General features: G+C 47.7%; 1 pseudogene; it reads left to right on the forward strand.

Annotated features, from left to right (window-relative positions):
• Positions 1 to 421: 421 nt before the first annotated feature.
• LOC123098742 (F-box/LRR-repeat protein At3g59190-like) lies at positions 422 to 4,439 on the forward strand (annotated as a pseudogene).
• Positions 4,440 to 8,569: the final 4,130 nt, after the last annotated feature.

Raw genomic sequence — 8,569 nt, forward strand, 5'->3', positions numbered from 1 at the left:
AACGTCAAGTCTCGTACCATTAGCTACCGCACAATCTCCCCAGATACTACTGTAGTAATCTTCAGTTCCCCTGCTGTATGTCATAGCCAGATAGCCTTTTATCTTATTTTCGTGAGATAGTTTGATTTAGGACTATACAAGATAATAATGCTATTCTACACTTAACTAAAAGTGTCTGTGGATTTGATTTTTTTAATATATAATACTAGGACGGAGATTTGAGTTTGAATGCTTGTAACTGGACGTCTTCTTTTTTAAATAAAAAAAAGTGGAGATATAAAAGGCCGGCCCATCTATCCTCCTCCTGAAATGCGAAACAAAGCTTGATGCGGTCGACTCCTGGGCCGGGCCTGCTTGCGTGTCACGTGCTAGTCACGTGCGTGGTGTGTAGTGAGTGGGGACCTCGGGGTGGGGTGGCGGCGGCGCCGATGCGAATTCTTCCTCGCCCCCACCTCCTCTATCCGTACCCCGCCCTCCTCGTCGTTCCAGACGAAAATTTCAGAAAGGGGATGGCGCCGGCGGGATTGGATTTCGATTTGTACTTGTACTTGCCCTCCCAATCCGAATAAAACTCTTGCAGTCTGGCTGGATTCCCTATTCCCCTCCCTCAAATAAACCGTCCCCCTTCACTAGGGAAGGGAAGGGAGACGCCGGAGGCTGGAGGGGATTTGAAGAGACCGCCGTGCGGCGGGTCTGGATTTAGATTGAAATTCCACTGGAGGGAAGGAAGGAGAGAGAGATCTATTTAGGTATGGGGCTTGTGGATCTCATGCACCACAAGTCAATGGAGCGGCAGCCGGACTGCCGGCGACGGCGAGCTCAAGACACTAGTAAGCCGACTCTTCTCAGCTTGACTATTTTCTTCTTCTTGGTTTCTTGATAAAAATCCTATCTTTTCATGTTTGGGTAGGCTAAGGCGATGTTCACATGGCAGAAAAAAAAACATCTTTTTATAAGATTTCTGGAGGAATACCAATATACGCTATCTCGATCAAATAATGCTACTAGTGTATTCAACTGAATTCATTCGTTTCTTTAGTATAAGATCCGATATGAGCAAGCGTCTCCCTGTGAGAGCGGAGACATTGCGGTGACTACAGTGGCTGATAGGCCTGCACCGGATTGTTCCTTTTCCTTTCAACTAGAATGATGAAACTCGAGGGGGCTCTGCATGAAGAAAAAAAAAAGAACCTCATATACATGCTCAATTTAAGTTTTCGGTATTGTTGGACAAGTGTGTTGGTGTGCTTGCTAGATGCTGCTTTGTGCCTCAAATTCTGAATTATTTTTTCACTCAAAAAATTCTGAATTATTTTTAATAATGTATGCTGTGCTCCAGATGGATTGGTTGCTTCACAGGCCAAAATAAATGTCTTGCCCTGTCAGCAAGATGATGATTCTCAGGGTGGTGAGCGTGACATACAGATGCCAAACCTTCCAGAGGTACGCTATGACATTTTGCTAACTCTAGGCTCAGTGCAAGTAAAATGCCAGTGAACCATGTGTCACGATGGCTCCTAATCCCTTGCTTTTTACCAAGTGCATAATTAACTTTCAACAACAGATAGCATTTGCTCCTAGGTATAATAATAATGTTGCGACCATCCTTTGTCTTCCAAAGGAGCCTCATAAGTTGCCTTCAACAATGGGCACTTCCCATTTACATTATCTATATAGGTCCCTACTTGCTTTGTCCTAGGATACCTCGAATTCTAGGACATATTATGTGGTAACCAAATGTCCCATCTAACCCTTCCTGCTTACCATATTTGGATTATCTATATAGGTCCCTACTTGCTTTGTCCTAGGATACCTCGAATTCTAGGACATATTATGTGGTAACCAAATGTCCCATCTAACCCTTCCTGCTTACCATATTTGGATTATTTGTTATATATGTGAATGTTGCCTTTTTAAACTGAGTTGGAGGCTTAGCTCGCCTAGAATCCTGTGTGTTTTGAACAAAAATTTTGAGCGCTTGGATATTTTGTATGTCAGGACAGAGGGAGTATAATCATTTTACAGTTTAAAAACAAATGGTTGCTTTCTAGGTAGGTCATAACTTGTGTCTTTGTGGCATCATTAAGTTCCACACTTCCACTTGCTTAAGTCTTAACAAGTGTGGCATGTTATCTGCGGCGCTAGACCATTACAGGCAATAAAATTGTAACTTAGACCTGTATATACCCTTGTAGTTCTAGGTTGATATTGTTTTATCTGACCTGCTCAATCCATTATATCCTATAAGTTCAGTTATTAAGGTTTATATCACATTTCTTACACTAGCGCTGCCAAAGTTGATCAATATTACACAATTACATGGACCTCCTGTTTGTAAATGATGCACTATGGGTACCCTGTCCAGAAGTGCATGTTCTTTTGGATCGCACGCTGTTGTACAGTAAACATCATCCTGTCCATCGTAGTTGGCAAAGAAGCGATTAAGTTGGGCACATGCCTGATTTGGGCATCTACATGGTTTTTTTAGTATATATATATCTTGTAGTGTCTAATCAGGTCTGGCCACTGGCAGTTTTTTTTATGCTTCCATTTACCTTTATAGTTGTGATGCTGAACTTATCTTCCATGCTTTTTTGCATGCAGGACATTTGGCGTCACATACATTCCCTGATGCCAATGCGAGATGCTGCCCAAGCTGCCTGTGTCTCTCATGCTTTTCTACGTTCCTGGAGGTGCCATCCCAACCTCACCTTTTCTGGCACAGCATTGGGTATGAATAAAAAGACTTGTGTAAATGATGAAATTGCCAGAGACTTTCGTAGCAAGGTTGACCAGATCCTGAAAAAACACTCAGGCATTGGTGTGAAGAAACTTAAACTTACGATTGACATGATTCAATATTACACTGCCAAGGATTCTTGTTATGTCAACAGTTGGCTTCTGATTGCTGTCACACCAGGAATTGAGGAACTTACACTTCAACTGTCTATGGGGGAATACAATTTTCCATGCTCACTTTTGTCTAATGGGAGTGGAGAGTCAATCCGTTATCTCCATCTTTGTGGTTGCTCCTTTCGACCCACAGCTGAACTTCCTTGGTTAAAAAGCTTGACAAAAGTGCGGCTTCATGCTGTCCGTTTTACTGGGGATGAGTTAGGGTGCCTTCTGTGCAATTCTTCTGCTTTGGAGCGGTTGGTTCTCATGCATTGTGATGAGATGGTTTGCTTGAAGATCCCTTGCATGCTGCGGCGGCTCAGGTACCTACAGGTTTTTGGCTGTGAAGATCTGCGAGTGATAGACAACAAAGCTCCAAATATATCCAGCTTCTTGTACAGCGGAGAACGCATTCAACTGTCACTTGGAGACACATTGAAAATGGAGTACATACACTTGTTGTTCAGACGTGCACTTCATTATGCTCGTGTTGAACTTCCATCCAGCATGCCAAACCTCAAAATTGCTAATATAAATTCGAGAAGCGAGGTATACTCCTAAAGTTTTAGCTTAGTGATATGCATATCATGATACAGCAGTCATACCTTGAGTAATTAACCTGACATCTTTATGCAGATGGCCAATACACCAGTGCCGCGCAGCAAGTTTCTCCACCTCAAGAAGCTAATTATTAGTCTTAACACAATAACCTTTTCCTATGATTATTTTTCTCTAGTTTCCTTGCTTGGCGCTTGCCCCTCCTTGGAGACACTGGTCTTGGATGTAAGTTGATGTTCATATTTCTGTGATTCTAATAGCTTGCCCCTCCTTGGAGACACTGGTCTTGGAGACACAATAACAGTACTATAATTCCCCCCCTCCTTTTTCTCATCTTAGGTATCCAAGGAGAAAATGGAGCATGTCTCCATATTCACAGATCCCTCAGATCTGAGGAAAGGACAGCAGCATCACAAGATGAAGAGAGTGAAGATCCTAGGATTCACATCTGCAAAGAGTCTTGTTGAGCTTACTTGCCATTTTCTTGAGAGCATAACATCACTTGAATACCTTACGCTGGAGTCCTATCAGAGTCGTTCAAGGTGTTGTGCCTGCTAACAAACGTTGCAAGTGCTTCCCACTGCCCATTGATGTTCTCAGGGAAGCTCAACGAGGACTCTTGGCTATCAGGACATACATTGAGCCTAAAGTCCCTTCCATGGTAAAGCTACGTGTGGTTGAACCTTGCCGCCGTTGCCATGCTGCTGTTGAACTTTAGATGTGTAACTCTGGTAGGAGCTAGGGCCCTACCGGATCTAGGGCGTAGGTTGTAGGGGAAGGAGGGGGAAGGACGAGGGTTGGTGCGCGGCGGCCGCCGGCGTGGCGTCGTCCTTGCGACGGAAGCAGCGGCGGCGAAGGCAGGAGGCGGCTTGGGTTTAGGTCTCCCGGCTCCCTAAGGGAAGCCGAGCAAATTATGATTGCTTCTTGCTTGATTAGATTGATACATCTCCTCTCCATCTCCTCTCCTTATATAGAGAGGTTTACTTGACTCTTAAGCAAACGATCCTAATACGATAAGATAATTGGGCTAAGCCTCTAATTAAGATACTTGGGCCATAACCCACTGGGCTAAGCCCCTATGTCGGTCATAACACTTCTCCCCGCCTGCACAAACAGCTCGTCCTCGAGCTGTAAGGTGGGGAAGCGCTTGCTGAACTCCTTGAGGTGATCAACCAGCGTCAAACACCTTCGCAACAGCTGGGGCGGCAAGGTCGGCGGCGATGGTGTCCTTTGGAATGTAGTCTGCAACCTCCAGGTAGAAGAGTCGCGGGCAGGCGTGGCCGGGCGTGTAGGGCTCGTCGCAGTTGAAGCACAACCCTTGGCGGCGACGCTCGAGTAGCTCGGCCGAGGTGAGCCGGCGGAACGGGCGCGCCGCGGTCGCGGCGAGGGGTGCCACGGAAGCCTGAACAGGCCGACACGGAGCGGGATCTGGCCAGGGTAGCGACCCAGTGGCCCGGGACGGTGACTCCTGCTGGACGGCCACCGTGCGGCGCTCGAACGTTTGGATATCCTGGGGTCCCTGAAGCTCCATGTTGTAAGGGCATATTTATCCCTAAGATGTTTTGGTGATTGATGACAATGCATTTGCGGACTAATCGTGTGCATTGAGTGTTTTTCAGAGATTCATCCTTTTGGCACGAGATGATTCCCTCCCCTCGGAGCTTGAAGCGAAGACGGTGTAGTCCTTTCGGATTAGTTTGGTGGACTAGTTTCATAGGGATCACTGTACTATCAAGAGGGGGTCCGTTTTGGAAAAGCTAGGGCGGAATCATCACGTACACTTCCTTTGCCCCTCCATCCGACCCTTTCCGTTTCGATGATGGGCTCTTTTCTCTTCTCAGTGTGCTCTCTCTGGTCCCAGCGGTAGTACCGCAGGCCGGAGCAGTAGTATCGCTTGGGTGCTACAAGCGGTAGTACCGCCCAGAGCAGTAGTACCGCTGGTAGCCCCAACTGTGTGCTCCCTCTGGTCCCAGCGGTAGTACCGCGGGACGGTGCAGTAGTACCGCTTGGGTGCTACAAGCGGTAGTACCGCCCTGGGAGCGGTAGTACCGCTAGTAGCCCCCAGCCGTAGTACCGCGGTGGTCTCGTGCTAGTACCGCCTCGATTCGAGGGCTCTTTTTCGTGTCGGGTTTTACGGTACTGGCCGCGGCTGTGGAGGGCCGTAGTACTGCTCGTATGCGGTAGTACCGCCCTCCCACCGCGGTAGTACCGCTTTGGGCCAAGCGGCAGTACCGCGTGGGGGAGCGGTAGTACCGCTGGATCAGCGGTAGTACCGCTCTCTGCGGGCAGATGTGGGGGTAACGGTTGGTTTGTTCCCCCCACTATATAAGGGGGTCTTCTTCCCCAAAGTTGACTCACCTCTTCCCCCATAAGCTCCATTGTTGCTCCAAGCTCCATTTTTGCCCGATCTCTCTCCCTAGCCAATCAAACTTGTTGATTTGCTCGGGATTGGTTGAGAAGGCCATGATCTACACTTCCACCAAGAGAAATTTGATCCCCCCACTTATCCCTAGCGGATCTTGTTACTCTTGGGTGTTTGAGCACCCTAGACGGTTGAGGTCACCGCGGAGCCATAGTCCATTGTGGTGAAGCTTTGTGGTGTCGTTGGGAGCCTTCAATTAAGTTGTGGAGATTGCCCCAACCTTGTTTGTAAAGGTCCGGTCGCCGCCTTCAAGGGCACCAATAGTGGAATCACGGCATCTCGCATTGTGTGAGGGCGTGAGGAGAATCCGGTGGCCCTAGTGGCTTCTTGGGGAGCATTGTGCCTCCACACCGCTCCAACGGAGACGTACTTCCCCTCAAAAGGAAGGAACTTCGGTAACACATCCTTGTCTTCATCGGCTCCACTCTTGGTTATCTCGTTCCTTTACTTTCGCAAGTTTGCTCATGTTATATCTCTTACTTGCTTGCGTGCTTGTTGTCGTTGCATCATATAGGTTGTTCACTTAGTTGCATATCTAGACAACCTATTTTGATGCAAAGTTTAATTTGGTAAAGAAAAGCTAAAAATTGTTAGTTGCCTATTCACCCCCCTTTAGTCAACTATATCGATCCTTTCACACGTCCACGCGGATGTGATCCGGAAGTCCACCGACAAAGAGGTTGGCCCGCTGCTGCGCCGTCACGCCCGACGCGTGGCATGCCAGGGCCTGGAAACGGTCGGCGAAGTCCTGAACCGTGGAGGTGAAGGGAAGGCGGCCTAGCTCCGCCAGGCGGCTCTCGCGGATCGGGGGCCCAAAATGAAGGAGGCAGAGCTGGCGGAAGCGTTCCCAAGGGGGCATGCTGCCCTTGTCCTGCTCGAGGGCGTAGTACCAGGTCTGGGCTGCACCGCGGAGGTGGTAGGATGCCAGCCAAGTGCGTTCCGACGCGAGCGTGCGCTATCCACGGAAAAACTGCTCACACTGGTTGAGCCAGTTAAGCGGGTCCTCCGTGCCGTCATAAGTGGCGAAGTCGATCTTGGCGAACCGTGGTGGCGTCTGGGTCGGCGCGCCATGGCCGACCGGCTTGGCGGTGCGGAGCAGTGATGATGACGGCGCCCGGTCAACGGTGGGGAGACCGTCATAGGCCCCCGCGGAGCCGGACGAGGCCCCAGACTGCAGCGTGGGTACCGGTGGGTTCCCGGCCTGTAACGCCCACGATGCGGCTATATCTCCCACGTGTCGAGGCACGACTTAGAGGCATAACCGCATAGTGGTTTTGTCGCAAGAAGGGTCATCTTCACACAATCCCATGTAATGAACAAGAATGGGATAAAGAGTTGGCTTACAATCGCCACTTCACACAATACATAATATAATTCATACATCATCCAAAATACACACATATAGACCGACTACGGTCAAGATCCAAATGAAAATAAGATAACCCCAAATGCTAGATCCCCGATCGTCCCAACTGGGCTCCACTACTGATCATCAGGAAAAGACACATAGTAACGACCACGTTCCTCATCGAACTCTCACTTGAGATCGACCCCATCATCTGCACTGGCATCGTCGGCACCTGCAACTGGCAACGCTATAAGAAGGGCTGAGCAAAAGCGGTAACTTAGCCAAACAACGGTTTGCTACGAAAGGATGGTTAGAGGCTGACATGGCAATATGGGAGGCATGATATAGCAAATGATAGGTAGCGCAGCATGGCAATAGAGTGAACAACTAGCAAAGCAAAGATAGAAGTGATTTCGAGGGGTGGTCATCTTGCCTGCAAGGTTCTCAGAGTTGTCGAAAGCTTGATCCTCATAAGCGTACTCAACAGGTTCCTCGTTCACGAACTCGTCTCTCGGCTCTACCCAAGACAAGAACACAAACAAACGGAACCACAATCAACCACGAGAAATGCACAAGCAACAAGATGCAAAACATGTATGATATGCAAGATATGATATGCGATGCATGTGCGTGCTCCGGAAGGAAAATGATGAACAAGACAGTAATTTGGCAAACCAAGCATGCCACTGGAAAGATGAGATGATTTCGGTCGAAATCGATATAAAGTTCACCGGAAACGGATGCACGGTTTGCAAATGGCAAACAAAATAAGAATGACCCGAATCTGCGATTAACAGCATGATAGCACTTAGAATGTAACAAGCAACAATGCTACAGCACTCCAACATAGCAACAAAGCATATGAAAGTAATCTACATGAGATGCTTGACAAAAGATGAACACTGAGCTACTTCTAGATCACAACATATCAAGCTCAAACAAGCATGGCAAAAGTGCAAAAGATAACAGGTTCACAGACTTAGTGAAATTACTGGTCATGGCAGAAAACAGCATCAGGTAGCAATGTTCAGAGCACGAAATCAACATGCTACAGGAAGTTAACATAGCAAAGCAAGGCATGCCAGTGTTCTACTAAATGTATATGACAAAAGACCCTTACTGACCATAAGCCAAAAAAGATCAGAAGATATGATGGCAAGCATGTAAACATAGCAAGTTTCGTTATCAGGTTTCAGACTTAGCAGAAAACAGAGCATGGCAGAAACAGTAATATGAAGTCATCTTTGTGAGCTTGATGCACTCACCACAAAGCAATGCATGACAAAACAAGCATACCTACAGCAAGATGGCATGTTTATGAAGCTATCCATGGCAAGAACAAATGC

The sequence above is a fragment of the Triticum aestivum genome, chromosome 4D (assembly GCF_018294505.1).
Source record: "Triticum aestivum cultivar Chinese Spring chromosome 4D, IWGSC CS RefSeq v2.1, whole genome shotgun sequence".
NCBI classification, from domain to species: domain Eukaryota; kingdom Viridiplantae; phylum Streptophyta; class Magnoliopsida; order Poales; family Poaceae; genus Triticum; species Triticum aestivum.